Here is a 16,260-nt window from a genome sequence, read left to right as displayed (position 1 = left end):
CCGTCTTGGGTTAAATTGTTTTTCTTGTAATTCTTCAACAGGTCTTTAATGATTTGTGTTTGTTCAGTTTCAACATTTTATTCCTACTCATTTTTTTTCATGTTTTTAGTTCCACTTGATGGTTTTCCTTTAATGTAATAAAACTTTAGTTTTACTTTGCACTGCAAAAGAAACGCATAGAACTAAAACTTTTTAAGAGACTAATTTAGCCTCCAATGCATCCCACAGTAATTGGGTATTATAGTACGTTTAAATAAATTATAGTTAATTAAGCATGCAAACACACTAACTACTGTAAGTACCCAATTAGCTACCTTCACTGAAATAATTGTCCAGAATAGCACATTTTTTAAAGGCGTTTTTCAAGGTGCTACATAAATCTTGTCTCTGGTGTGAAAAATGTAATTACTCATAGAAGAAAAAATATGGTAACCATAGATTGTTCAGGAATACAAATGTAGCATGAATTACTGGTCTTTCTCGACCCCCTTGTTTTGACCTATTAGATAAAGTACCTGAGCTAAAAATTTACAAAGGTTTTCTACGTCTCTAAAGTTTTGCTGCCATTCATCTATGAGCTGTGATCTGTAACGCATTTTGTCTGCAAGATCCTATACATCCCCCTGAGTTTGCCTGCTTTTCTTTTTATTTTAAAGTGAAAGTTTATTGGGGTGACAATGGTTATTGAAGTTACATAGGTTTCAGGTGTACAATTCTGTAATACATCATCTATATCTCACATTGTGTGTTCACCACCCAGAGTCAGTTCTCCTTTCATCACCACATATTTTACCCCATTTACCTTCATCTACCATCCCCCACCCCTCTTATCCTCTGGTAACCACTAAACTATTGTATGTGTCTATGAGTTTTTGTTCCTTTATTTGTTTGTCTTGTTCCTTTGTTTTTTTCAGTTTTATACCCCACATATCAGTGAAATCATATGGTTCTGTACTTTTTTTTTCTTTTTTTCCCAAGCAGCATCTGCAGCCACGTCCCTATCCCAGACCTAATGCATCTCATTATTTTCTGGGGTCCATGAAATGGCTGCTCACTCAGAAATTCTATTTCATTGTCTTGAAAAATATCCCTCAAATTCTAACCTATAGACAGATCCTGGAGGGTCTGCATGGCATCTATTGTTTTGTTGTTGGATTTTTTGTTGTTGTTGTTGTTTTGTTTTCATTTAAATGACCTTGTAGTAAAAGCTTCCTGGATTATCTAGGTGACATCATGACTGGGTACTGTCACGTGGCTTCTGTGTCATATTTTTCATTACACCAAAGGAAGGATGAAGAACGCACGCACTATCCCTGAACCCTAGGTTTACGTTCTGTTTCTGTTCTTTTAGTGTTACCTTTAAATGTTCAACATGTATCCTTGCCTTGATACAGTCTAAAGTTACCCTATCCTCCTCCCAAAGAATATGAATACATTAGAATGCTTTAAATGTCATAAACAGTCTTTAACTTCTTCCATTTGTTCTAAAAATCCACTGCTGGCCTACGATTTACATAAAATAAAATGCACATGTTACATATCCAGTTGGGTGAGTTGGGGCAAATATACTCTTATATACCCATCCATTTGGTTTTTAACACCCTCAAGGTTAGTCACTATTGTTTGGTAAAATCATATGTATTTACCAATAGGGTTTAACCTAATTTTTATTATACTTGAATTTAGATTTATTCACAATACTTTAAATTCCTTCACTTTTCTCATTCTGCACTTTGAGTCTGTGTTCAATTTTCTTTTTTCTGAAACACAATCTTTAGTCTGCTGTATATACAACTGTGGCATTGAGATTTGTCACTCAGCACACTAAACGTTAACTTTTCCTGCTGTCCTCCACCATTGTCACTGTTAGTCAGCTGTCACTCTAATTGTTATTCATTTTAAATAATGAATCCTTTCTCTTCAGCTGCTGTCCTAGATCTCCCGCTGTTTCGCTATAATCATGTCCTGCATTTACTTTTATTTCTTCTGCTTGGGATCTATGGAGGTTCCTGAACTGGAGAACATCTACTTTCCATCAACTCTAAGAATTTCTTGTTCATGGTTGCTTCAAATGATATCCTTCATTTTCTCTATTTTCACCTTCTCTGTCTGCTATTCGGCTAGATAATAGGCCTTATTTTGTCCTGTGTGTCCTTTAATCTTTATTTCAAATGATTATCTCTATTTCTCTGTGCTGCATTCTGGGTAGTATACTCAGTTATGTATTGATATTTATTAATTACTGATTTGGCTCTCTCTGTCTGTTTAACCAGCTCATGGAGATTGTAATTGGTAACATCTGTGTTTTTCCTTTTAAAACATGTTTTTTTCGTAATGTCTTATTTTAGCCTTATGATTTCTTTACCTTCTTTTATCTCTTTAGTTAATTGAAGCATACTTAATTTGTATCTCCATATTAGTCTCCTAGGGGGCTTGTACTAAAGTACCACACACTGAATGGTTTAAGCAGCAGACATGGATCTTCTTGCAGCTCTCGGGGCGAGAAGTCCACAGCAGGGTGTGGGCAGAGGTGGTTCCTGAGGACTCTCAGGGGAGTATCTGGTGCAGGCTGCTCTGGTCGCCATTCATGGTTCACTGGCAGTTCTGGGCCTCTCTTGACTCCTAGAAGCATCGCCCCAATCTTGGCATTCCCATTCACATGGCACTCTCCCTGCCTGTCTCTTCTGTGTCTAAATGTCCTCTTTTGATAAACACACCAGTCACATTGGATTTAGGGGCCCACCCTCTCCAGTAAGACCTTATCTTACCTAACAACAGCTCTAATTCCAAATAAGGTCACCTTCTGGGGTACCGGAAGTCAGGATTTCACTGTATGACTATTGGGGGAGGGCTGGGAGAGGGCACAAATCAAACCATAACAGTGTCATGTAAATTATGGTTCTAAGCATTTGAGATCTTGGGGTCTTCATTATTTCGTTTTCATGACTGCTGAGTAGATTGCTTCCTTTGGGGTTTTGAAATTTTTAAATGCGAATTTGAATATTCAATGCGGGACAATTGTTTTTTCTCTGTGGGGACATGGCAAGAAAGGCCTGGGTGGGTGAAGGGTCCATCCCAGCAGTTTTGTGTTGCTTCTGCTCCAGGCAGGCTTGGGGCAGCACCACCCAGGGATGTTTGTGTTGTCAGCCTCACTAGCAGGCTAGTTTCTGGGGTAGAGAGTAGCTTCCTTAACTTGTCCCTGGGCTGTGGACCTGAGATTATGTTAACTCCTCCTTAAGTAGGATGGCAGCTCTCAGAGGTCCCAGGATTTATACACGATTGTCATACCCACAATTCCTCCTCAAGGGCCCGAGGTCTCAGACTGTGTCCCATGGTCAGGGACCAAAAAGTCCAGCCTCTAGCCATTCTAAGGCTTGAGAGCTGCCATTCCGGCCACAAATTTCTTTTCTCTCCTGCCCTTTGGATATTTCCTTTTCTTTTTCTCATTCTTTTAAAAATTTCAAACATAATTTGTAAGTTGTGTTTCACTCTGCATCCCTACATACCAATGGGGCGGGGGTGTTGGTTCTTCAGTGGCTTATTCTCGTTTGCCAGAGCTGGAAATCCTAATCTCTTATCGAAGAGTTGAAAATAAAGGTCCAAAGAGGTTCCAGTGTCTTAGCTAAGATGGCACCATTACTTAGAATTCTACCCTTTGACGGCCTGTTTGGTAACCTCACATTCTTGCTCTGATTATTCCTTCTTACCCCCATGATTATCAGCTCACTGATTAAGCAGCTTACAGGCCTTTTAAGTTGATGTCCTTTTTCCCCAGATTCTAGGCTACCTCCAAAGTCTTTTGAATTCCAGAAATCCCGATAGTAAGGTGCTTCAACAGGCAGGCATTGAATAATTTTAATACAGTTAGTGATTATTACAGAGAAAAATGTTCTCCTCTTCCTTTCTGAAGTCTGACCAAATACCAGGTGACACTGTGCCCTTGACATTGTCTAATTCTCCACGGATAACTCCAATGTGAAATAATCCCATGTTATTCTTATGGTATGAATTTGATGTTCTTCAACTCCGTGTGAATGTTGATTGAGCCCAAGGCAGGTTTTAGGTGATTCCTTAATGGGAACCTCATTTATCATCATTGGGGACATCCCCGTAGATTGAGCCCCAGAGCTGGCTTCTGCTGTGCAGCTAGCAGGAGTGAGATTGTGTAAGGAAAATTTTCTGGAGACAAGCATGACTTATTCTCCATGTACAATAAAACATATTAGCTGAAATCCCATGTCCCATTAGGCCAGGCTGACTTTCATTATATGTCAAGGCTTCCGTCAGTCTGTCAGACACATTTCACACTTAGGACTCTTGGATCAAAGTTCACGGATCCCACATAGCAATGAATTCAAAATTGGAATTAATGTAAAATTCATATTTAGACACTTTATGACACATTTCCCCCTGTATTTCCAGCAAGATATGAGATTTTAGTGGCTTTTAGGATGAGCCTCAACATGATTCTGCTCTGTGAACAAACAGGGTTTTAAGGAAAGGAAAGCATGCAGAGTGACAAGGACCTGGCCCTTGCATTGGACAAACTGGGTGTGTCTACCAACAAGTGAGATCTCAGTAGATATTACAGTGAATGAGCTAGGAATCACAGAGTACCCGGAAGTTTCTCTTGGTTATTTTTTTGACTGTCAAAATGTGTGTCTGTGCACACCCCCAGGCTATAGTTCTTCTGATCGGCAAGTACTTTATTATGTATTCCTGTTGGACAGGATAAGACTATCAAGAAAAGTTTGTACTGATCTGGTCACAAGCTAGCTAGGTGACTTGCTCAGTAGGCTGTGCTCCCAAAGTTTTATTCTTGGTGGAACAGCACTATTTCCCTTGGCAAGGAAACCCTAGTTATTTCACTTCCTTGCAAGTCTTGCTGTATCTTACAAAACTACCAGAATAACAGAAGTGATGTTTATAAAGATAAGCTACTCTCCATGAAGCTGTGTGGCAATTGGAATCTTAGGAGAGAATTTATTCTCACAGCACAGTATAAAGCTAAGACACAGTTGTATCATCCATGAATAAGGTCGCTATGCAATTGTATGGCTGCTCAGATCGTCCAGCATCCACTGCTTGCAAATGCTTACGCAAGAACGTGAACCTGGTCTGACTGAAGCCAGGGTTGTGGACCACCACGTCTTGTGACTTTTAGTTTCCCTCTCCAGATTATACAAATACTTTCTCTACTAGGCAGCTCGGCATCTGCGTTTGATGTAATTAATCCCTCAAAAAATTTAAATAGCAAGATACCAGTAAATAGAAGGCAAAGTTTCATAAAAAATTATGCAATTATTTTTAACCTTTTCAACTGCAATTTCTTTCACACTAACCTAATATTTCTTCCTTCTGTCCAGACAAACAGGTAAAGATCTCTTTGCAAGTAGCAATTTAAACAGACAAACAAAAACACCGATGCCTATTCATCTAAATATAACGAACTCCCATTTCTACAGAATGGTTGACAAAGAGGGTATAGCTAGTATTTCCATAGAACTCTGTATGTTACAAAATGTTCTAATACGTCACTCATGAGTCTCAGAATAGACCAGTGTGACAGTTATTCTTCTCATTTTATAGTTTAAAAGACGGAAACACGGGCACACCAAATAGTGGTTCCCCTCTTTTCATATTAATATCACCCTGGCACTGAAAAATATAATGCTCTTACATGGATGCGTTGGCACACTTATCAAAGAGATCACACCCTGTCAAATTTCTGTAAGTTTTAATCTCCTAAAATCTCCCAAGTGATCGATTTTTCTTTTCCTTATAGAATGATGATTTTCCCTTTACAGAGACTGAAAACTTAATTAAAGTTTAGTTGCTGTTTTAGCCAAACTACAACATAATCTCATTGATTCGAAATGATGAATCATATCCATAAATTCAACAGCGTTAGGAAATGAAAATATATAACTCTGTACTTTAGGGGAAATCACTTTTATGAAAGGAGAGTAATACGCCAAAGGAAGTGCTAAAAATAAAAATGGTGTAGCATTTATTTGTTGGACCATTTTGTTTATTTACTAACAAGTCAATACCATCCTAATAACCCATTTACTGGTGGATATTAGTATTAAGAGAGCTTAGCCAAATGGCCCATCAAGCCATGCAAGTAGCTATAGCCTGAGAGAGAGGTAACATTTTGAACACTCAGTCTGAATTTACCACAGTAGGTTTACATAAAAATGCCTCCGGTGGAATAATATGTGTGTTCTTGCTCACCCAAGAACCAGGTCACCTAAAGCATTTCATCTAGAAATATACTTAAATTCCATGTGGATACTTCGGCAAAGCACGGCTCTAGTAAATGATGCATGGCACTGTTTAGAAAAACATTTTAATATTACACAAGAGACAGGTGAAAGAGATCTTTTTGAAATGTACTTCACATACTTAATTCAGAATTATTTGTAGAGATTATAAATGACGTTAAGCTGCACTAAGATGTAATGAACTATATTTAGTGGAATTCAGTGGGGGAGGTCTGGCTTACAACAAGAAAATGACTAGTAGAAAAAGAAATCATGGTATCTTTTTTCATCAAAGATAGAGCATCCTAAAAGATAAGCGCTTTAAAAGTGCTTTCCCTTTGATTCGCTCTTTGCATTGGGAGGCAGCATGACATGCAATGGCAGAAAGAGAGCTCAAGGTTATTTGGAGCTTTATGTAAAGAGACATCAGTGCTTTGAAATAAAAGTGCCAGTCCTTTACTCTGGGTCTGGAGTGACTTTATTCATTGAGAAAGGGTCTCCTGGGGTGTGGGGGAGAAGCTGAAAAATGAGAGTTACTATTGAGATTTTAAAGAGATTAGAGAATTGCTTTATGGGGAAAAAAAGCTAAAACAAAATCAGGAACCAGCCACATTGCCCATTTTCTTCAAAATCCTCAAGTCCCTAGGATCTAATTCAACTGAATAGAACTTTCATTGATTGTCTAGGGTACAGTTGCAGGGGCTCTGGTGTAATTATTACTGCAGCACCCAGATGACTCAGGGTGAGTCCATGAGCTCAAAGATTTTTCCTTCTAGTTGAAGGATAAGAGAAGGGCGGAATAAAACAGTTTAAAGCACAAAAGGAGAAATTTCTCAAGAATTATAAATATAATATCGTAAAGAGTCAGCGAGGAGAGAGAGTTGCTTTACTTAGATAACCAGGAAGGCTTTGCTAGAGGAGGAGGCTTTTGAGTAAGAATGCGTAGGATCTGAATAGGAGAGTTCTACTGGGGAGAGTCTAACCAGCTTATAGGCTACAGTGAATCCCGAGGGTTGGGAATGCTGAGTGTAGAGCTTGATTGGATTGCAGGCTGTTTGGAGGACGATAGTGGGAAGAAAGCCTGGGATCATATATTGGGGCTTTGCTGATGGAGAATGAAGTGGCAGGTGGGGAAAGCCAGCAGAGGGGCCCTTGGGGGCTTTGGACAGGCAGAAGATTCAGCTCAGGGTTATGGGTCTCTGATAGATCTTGATGTAAATCCATACTCTGCTCTTTACATGATGCATTTCCTTGACAAGGATGAAATTTGGTGGAACATTCATCTCCCTTTCCACAATAAAAATGATGATTTTTAGTGCCTACCTCCAGGAATTATGAGAATCTAATAAAACAATGATGTTGCTCATTGTACAAAGTAGATGGTCGTTAACTGTTTATGATTGGCATTGTTATTGGTGTGGTGATTAAGAAAGATTTATCTAACAGCAGCACACATGGAAAGACCAGTAAGGAAGTCGGAGAGAAACAATGAGAAAATAGAATTTACAGGATTTAGTAACAAGTGTTTGTTTACATCTCTGAAAAGAGAGAGTCAGCGGTAACTCCAAAATTTGGTCCTAGTTTAGAGGGTAAAATTTGAAAGCTATGTTGTTTTTTCTTACGAAGTCGATGAGTTAGATTTATGACATGTTGAGTTTGTGGTTTGGGTGAGTCATTTAGATATTTTCAAAAGGCAGTTCGAAATGCAGGGCTGAGGCTTAGAGAAGTTACACTCAGTGACGTGAACATAGGAATTATCTGCTGAGGGGCGCTAGTTAAGGACCTGGAGGGGAATAAAATCAGCTATGGCTACTGTGTAGACACAGAAGGTAAAGGACTTAATCTTGAAAGCTGTCTTTGAAAGCTGTCTTGAAAGCTTAATCTTGAAATATGTGGGGTTCAGGAGGAAAGAGGGGGGCCATCAAAAAAGAAGGATAACACAGCAGGATAATACTGATAACACAGTCTCATGAGAACCAATTGGTGAAATAGGCAGTTTTGAGAAGGAGAAGGCCACAGAAGCTACAGAAACGCCAAAGAGAATGAGGATTCTATAAATTTTGCTCACCCAGTGGGTACCAGGCTAATGCTAAGAGGCTGCTCCTTACTGCAGCCTGACAAGCCCTGGCGGACGCTGTCTCCTCTCACCGATCATGGCCTGACCCTGCCCAGGCCCCAGGAAAGAGGAGAGAAGGGCTCCCTGTGCTATTCTCAGTGCTTGCTTAATGGCCAACAAACCTGTTCCTTCAGTACCCCTGCCTCGGCTCAGTACAACCTCAGACTGTAGGAGGCTGTACTTGTCTTTCTTTGTAAACATAAAGCAAAAATGATCCCACCTTACAAATAGTCAGGCTCACAGATCAGAATCATAGAGTTGGAAGTGCCTTTAGAGATTACCTCATCACATCTGGGATCATAGCCCAAGGTGCTGAATTATCTGCTGTGGGCAAGGCAGCTTGGGAAAAGGGGGGATGAAAGGGCTCTGACCTCAGCTGCCCTCTACAGGGGTACGCAGAGAAAGGACACCAATCTAGCTGTAATGTCCACCAACAAGGGTTGGGATCAGTGTTTTCTAGTCCAGGGAGAACCTAGCTGGAGGAAGGTGGACCCAGAGTGAGGACCCTAGGATATTAGACAATTACCCAGGGAACTAGGGAATATGGAACAGGACAGGGATCTAGATACCAATTCGAGAATATCCATGGGGTTTCTGAACGTAAGGAGTCTGGTTAAGAGTACTGCAGGCGAAGGCTGGATATCAAAGCAGATGTGGCCCAGTGCTGAGTGTTGGGTTTGTTCCCTCCATCCCTGGCCATTGTTTTTCAACGAGGAAGCAGGGGAAGTAGTTCGTGGGCCTCGTTTCCTATTTGTTTTTCGAGAGGGCAAATGAGTGGGGCCTGGATTCCATGCAGAATGATATTCAAATCTTACCTTTACCATTTGCTATTCCCCTGGGAAGTTATTTAACTTCTCTGTTCCTCAGTCCCCTCTATGCATAAAGGAGGGATGGTAACCACACACATTTCAGAGGGCTGTTGAGAAGCTCAAACTAGCTAATATTAGCTAATCGTGCTTAGGACACAAAGTCAATGCTATATGTTTATTAACATCATGTATTGATGACATCTGTTAATGTTAACTATTGTCATGTAGATCAGCTGTTAGACTAAGATAACTGGTAATACCTGTGCATAGGATAGGATAAGTCTCGTGAGTAGATACCATGACCGCTCTCCTGTGTCCTGGGCAGGTTTTGCTGAGAGATCACGGCCTTCTTCTCTAATAAACTTAGTGGTAGCTTCAGAAATATTCTCCATATGGAGGTCCAGGAAGTCTATGCCAATCAATTAAGGCTAGAAATCTAGTGGACATCTCCGAGTGTAGAAATTTCCCTCATAGCCCCTAACAGATAAATGCCCAGCTTTTTAATAAACCTTTTACTGTCAATGAGCTTATTGCCTCCAAAAGTCATCCATTTCATCATTAGATATCCTTAATTATTGCACAGTTTATGTGGGGGATCAATATCTACTTATTAATTATCAGAACAAAATTAAAACAAAAAACAGTTTATTTCAAAAATCTCAAGAAAAACCCACCCAGATTTGCTTCTACTACCATTTCATATGCACAAATATACATTAACATCTATCAGACTTTATGTTCACACTGATATTTGAAGAAATTGTCAGGTATTTCTTTGTAGGTGTTAATTTTCATTTGGCAGCTGGCCTTCATTAAAAAAGTTCAATGCTGTTCTTGCAGATATGGCTTTGATGTTTATTCTTAGCAAGATAAACACTGTTCTAATGCTTTCTTTCTCTCTCTCTTTCTTTTTTACAATATTGCGTACACATAGAAAAGGATTAGCAACAAAAAAAATGACCTAAACTCTTATAAAATATTTATGAATCAGTGTACTCTCATGATTGTAAATAGGAATTTCTAACTTAATCATGAGATCCAATTGTTACTGAAAAAAAAACAAAACAAAACAAACAAACAAACCCCTGAAAACCAAAAACCAAAACTTCAATGGTGATAGATAGGTCTGGATATTTTGATGGGAAACTTAGGGCAAAAATCTTTATTCTGAATTATCAGTTTCATTTAGATAAAATCTTTAGTGCTCCATAGGAATGAAAAACAAAAGACACCCACAGATATTTTGGCTGCTGTTCTTTTTTCCCTCCTTTGTGTACACACTAGATCTGCTCTTCAGATATTTTTAAAAAAGAGTCCGGGTAAAAGGCTTTTTATTGTTTTCTGTTTGTTTGTTTCTGTTTCATGTTGTTTTGGTGATCTCTTCATGCCCAGTGTAAAAGTTTCCAACATTGAAACCCCAGTCTAGTTCTATTCTTCCTTGGACTATTCCCCGGAGAGATCTGCGTTTACATGACAGAAGAGCCAGCTGATCTGACCTTTGCAGTAGAAATATAGAACATGCTTTTCCTGACATATATATAGAAATAATTTTGGGTACTGATCTGTTTTTTTTTTTTTCCAAACTAATAAGAGATAAAATAATTAAAATAATAAGCATTTATTAAACTTCTATTATATGTCAAGTAATTAAATACTTATCTCTATTTTAATCTTGGTGAAAGGTGATTTGTATAATCTTCATTTTATGGAAAAGGAAACTGAGGCTCAGGGAGTTAAGCCACTTGCCCAATGCCTCTCCGTGAAGAAATAGAGCTGGGTTTTGAATCCAGGTTTGCCTAGTCTTGACAAGACGCCTTCACTTTCCACTGAACCATCCTGACTCCTAACTGTATTGACAGACTGTTGATGCAAAGTATTGACCTGGAGGAGGAAAGGCATAGTAGTTCCTCAAAGGCTACCTTATATGGGAGCCACACAGACTGCATATCTGACTGCACGTGCCATAGTCACAAGGGAAAAAAAATTTTCAAAAGAAGAAAATACTCTAAAATAGGGGAAACTGGTACAGAACCATGAAAGCCCTGAGATTCATTATTTTCTCAAAGCCTCAGGCCTACACCAGAGCCATAAGTAACCTTCAGTTCCCAGCCTCTAGAGAATTGTTATTCTTCTTCTATTCATTTCAGAGCTAGCTATCGCTGGTTTTATTACAACCTAACTTGGCTAGAGCCTTTAATTATGGTGAGGTGAATCCATTTGTGTGAAATAACAAGCGTAAACTTTCTTCCATTTTCAAAAGTGAACATGTGTGCAAATTCAGATTGTCGTTTTCCCCCCACTATGTTTATCCGTCACTCTAGCCTCTCACATCTATGTAATTTGTGTCTTTCAGACATCATATTATTTAGCTGTGGAATGTGACAGCTAGAAGGGCCATTTCGTTATTCTTTGAATCTGTCTCAGACACATTACTTTCTTGGTTTAAATAAAAAATCTGTATAGTAACTTGTGATTTAATCTTCTGTTTTAAATGTCTTCTTTCCTGATGACATTCCTTCAGCTTCTTGATTCAATGGAAATGCTAATACAGATATTGAATTTCTCGTTGAGTGTTCTCTATTTTACTTTTAAAATGTAAGTAAAAAACAAAACCCCTACTCGATTCTGGGAAGATTGCATCAATGGCAGCCTAATTTTGAGTCTTCCTGAATCCTCACATAAAGACAGAGAGACTAGAAAGCAAAAGCAGAAACCCGTGCTCAACAATTACAGCAACACCAGGTGTCACCATGATCCAAGGACCCCAAGGTACAAGCAGGTGTGCGTTAATCACTAAGGGCCACAAAACCTATATGCACTTGACATTTGTGCAATAGAAAGTGAAGCAATGTGGCCAAACACAGATGTGCCCATCTGACCCCCCACACGCACCTCCTTAAGTTGTGCTGGTGTGGTTAGCTGTTAACTTTCTTCAAATGTGCTTCACTTTTGAACTTGCATCATTTTGGGGGTGGATCCAGCCAATGACTGAGCAAGACTCAGTCTATGATGAAAGGTCTAGCTGTTTCCACCAGAAAGGAGCAACTGACATAGAGCGTGCAGACCACAGACCTGTGTGCTGGTTGGTGCTTTACTTGCCAATCTTGCTTCCCCTCCTTTCCTTTCAGAATTTATACTTTGCATCCTAACTGAGTCTCAGTGTCTGCTTCTGTGGGGACCCTGCTGACACAGCAGGGCCAGATGTTCCGGGAAAGCAGGCAGTCGGCTGGGAAGGTCTAGTGCCGGGACCTGTCACCAAAGCCTCCCTTGGTGGTGACATGGAAGAATGTTTTGGGGGAGGAGACTAGAAGGTGCAAGATTCAGGCTTTGAATATGTGTGGGGAGAATGCTGTCCACAAAGACAGTGGAACGGACTAGAAGTCACTGAGTTTTATTGATTATCCACAGAAGATTAATGAAAAGCTGAGGACAGTCAACAAACAAGGAAAAACTAAGTACCATGTTTCCCCTAAAGTAAGACCTAGCCAGACCATCAGCTCTAATGCGTCTTTTGAAGCAAAAATTAATATAAGACCTGGTCTTATTTTAATATAATAGAAAACCGGGTTTTATATAATAATATAATATAATATAATATAATATAATATAATATAATATAATATAATATAATACCAGGTCTTATATAAATTTTTGCTCCAAAAGACACATTAGAGCTGATGGTCCAGCTAGGTCTTATTTTCGGGGAAACATGGTATGTAGTCCCGCAGTTTCCTTCGGTAGAACTTACAGGACTCTTTGTATCTCCTCCAGGAAAGCTAACATCCAAACCCATTCCTGAGGGAAAGACACCTGCCCCTCGAGGCTACAAGAACTCCCTGGGGGCTCCCCCTGCTCCACATCTGGCTGCCACATCCATTACTAGCATTAAGTTGCAGCTTCACCCAGCGAAGGCCATGCTGGGCCTGGTGGGGAAGAATGGAGCTATACCCCCAAGGGGCTGTAAGAATTAGCCAGCATGCACTAAAAGAAGCTGGTGGAGTAGCCCTGGGTCTGGATTTCAGTCACTAGACCAAGGGGACCACAGTGTAAGACTGAATACGGTAGATTTTATTGACCTGAGGAAACTCCCTTGGGGTATACGCTGCAGTCCCTTGGCGAGAACGTCAGTAGGTGGTGTGAACTCATTCCTTGGGTGTCTCTTAGAAACCTGAAGAGAGTGACTGCCCAAGCTGAGAGAGTTGAAATGCCATAATTGTTGAGAGCAAAGCAAGGGAATTAAAATGTTCATGAGAGTGGGTATGCTAGTGTGGCTATAATATGTGAGGCCTGAAGACCTGCCAGAGAATTCCTAGAAGGTCCACTATTCACCAGGCCAACAGGGATGTGATAGCGAGAAGGGAACCAGCTTCATTAAAAAATTCAGAGGTGGCTGTCCTCTGCAAAGCAGGGCTGTGATCATAGGAGAAACTGTTAACAGAGTTGGCTTGTTGATAGCCAGGAGACAATACGGCCCTGAAGTAACAGAGGCCAGGTGTTAGCACTTAACCTCCAGATGTCGTGAAGGGGCAGCCAAGGGGGCTTGACCTGCAGAGAATTGTAACCATGTTTAATAGACTCGGCAATCTCACAGGCAAAATAGATGGACAGCCAACAAGGTCACTGCAGAATATGCGTAACGGCAAGGAAATTGATGGGCAGGAAATCAGAATGCATGGGCAGGAGACTCAGAGCAATTTCCCCAATTAAAAAAAAAAAATCATGATCTCTGTCTAGTTTCCAATCCTAAACCATGTTGCAGATGGAGAATTCACTGACTAAATTCACGGAAGTGGTAACTGGGTCTCCATGAGGAAGGAGGCTGTGACAGGTATAGGCTGTGATGATTGCCCCAACCTCCCTAACAGGCCTATGGGCCAACAAGTGGGAGGCTTGGACAAGCTCAGAGGTCAAGAACTCAGAGGCCAATGGTTAGGGCTCCTGGGTGAGCGCAGTTCTGGGAGGTGATAGTCACATTATACTCTGTGAAAATGGAAAACCCTGAGCGAACAGGGCCTTCAGGATGTGTGCATCTCGGGGCTCCCTGTTTACAGGAGAGCCAGGCAGTAACACCATGGTGCTAATAAGGCCAGGATATAATAAAACAGTGTCACAGCTTGCGGCCAAACCGGAAATGTCATGTCCTCTCTTCAGGCGAGTCAATGAGAACTTGAAGTGATAAGAGTCTTCCTTCTGTGGTGTAGGTGGATTTGGAACCTCTGCAGGTTCTGCATGTTGTGATTTTGTTGGTTTGTTGCTTTTACAGGAGTTCCTATTTCTCTGTTGTTTCTCCATTGAGGTGTAGTCCTCTTTCTGATGGGCCCAATTACTAGAAAGTATGAAAGGTAAGAAAGAAATGAATGGAGGAAAGCCAGTGCTCTGCCAGATGAAACAGAATTCTGGCCCAGAGACAGCCATGTCTCTGCTTTCCAAAGACTAGTTTCTAGCTATGTAAGAATCACCTGGGGAACTTAACTGAAAATACTCAGAAAACTTTCTGGGATCACAGGTACTGAATCAGCATCTCTGGGGCGGAAGCCAGGAGGTTGGTGTGTATAAAAGGCTCGTCCAAGTGGTTCTAAAATGCAGGCAGGGTGGGGAACCAGTGACCATGTAGCAGTGTCTGGGAGGAGCCGTTTTCCTGGTGGGTCAGGTCTCCACCTTCATTGTGAAGCTGCTGTCTCTGAGCAGACTGGTGCTGTGGCATGGAGCCGTTCACGTTCAACTCAGCGACAGGTGCTTAGGTGAGCACGGATTTGAATGTGTTTATTGAACTATTTTGAATGATTCAGTTTTAATGGGTGACTGAGATTCTGGAAACGGAAGATTGGCTAAGGGTTGGCAAAAGCCTTTTCAGTGTCCAAGTAATACTAATTGCTTCCATTGAATTTAATCAATTTCCCTTTTGCCTTCAGTTGTTTGTTTCTTTCTGTAAGTTTCTAGTTGGTCCATTTGGGATTTGATTCTTACTAGGATCTGTGCAGAATTACACTGTAAAGAAAACATTCCTTTTCAGATTAAAAATCAGCCAGATTCATTCTTTTAGTACTCCTCTATCTGGGTCTGTGAAGCATAGCTGAATGTGTGTAGGGCCCTAAAATTAGCTCCAGAAAGTTTCTAGAAGATATCCTGATGGCAGACCAACAGAAACTTATATCTGCTCTTTACCTCATGGCTTGACTCTGTGATGTCGTTGGTAACTTGATGGACCCAATTTTGCCAGCTGACCTAGGAATTCTAGTTATGTCGCATTTATGACACCACCACCCTCCTGGGAGCCTGTGGCAGACATGGCCTGTCGATCACGGCATTCTTTTATGCTGGGCCTTGATGTGGCCTCAGAGTCCCTGTGAAGAGTGACTCAGGGCAGCACAACTGAGTGACCATACCTGCCTCACAAAAGGCTCTGTAGTGTGGTCCAGTGGAAAAAGCAGGGGGAAAGAAGGAAAGATTCCATCTCTGACTTTGAACAGAGCATGTCCTCTCTCTCAGAGCTTCGTGTTCCTACATATGAAATGAGATTCCTTTTCAGTGTTTCGTCTTTCCGTTGAGTTCTCGCTAGCATATGGCTTTGTCGTCCCAGTAGTTAGGGGCATTCATTAATGGCTTCTGTGCAGGAGTTTTTAAAAATGTAAGCCAGCTCATTCCATACCTGTTTTTAGTTCTCCAGTTTCACAGTAGCTGATCTCTCAGATCTGTTTCAGTTTTAAAAGAGCACCGAGTATGACTGCCGTGCGGGAGATCCTGCTCCCTGAGCCATGTGTCATGCAGGAGACCCTGCTCCGTGTGTCATGTGGGGCGGCCTGCGGCATCTCAGCTCCCGCTCCCCACATAAGGACACAGGACATGGTGAGGCCAAAAAGGAACACCCACGGAGCCATAGGTCGGGAGTCACACCACCACAGGCTCACTGGACCCTGGGTGAGACACACGCCGTAGTAGCCACCTGATCCACAGTTTGCCATTCACGTCTCTGCCTGCCAACCAACCAATCAACGCAGCCCCGCAGTTACATCAGTAGCCAACTGGCTAACTGGTTACAGCTGATGGCCAACCAATCATAGTTGATGGT

The sequence above is a fragment of the Rhinolophus hipposideros genome (assembly GCF_964194185.1).
Source record: "Rhinolophus hipposideros genome assembly, chromosome: 18".
In the NCBI taxonomy this organism is placed as follows: domain Eukaryota; kingdom Metazoa; phylum Chordata; class Mammalia; order Chiroptera; family Rhinolophidae; genus Rhinolophus; species Rhinolophus hipposideros.
The sequence above is the reverse complement of the archived record's forward strand: the minus strand, read 5'-3'. Positions refer to the sequence as shown.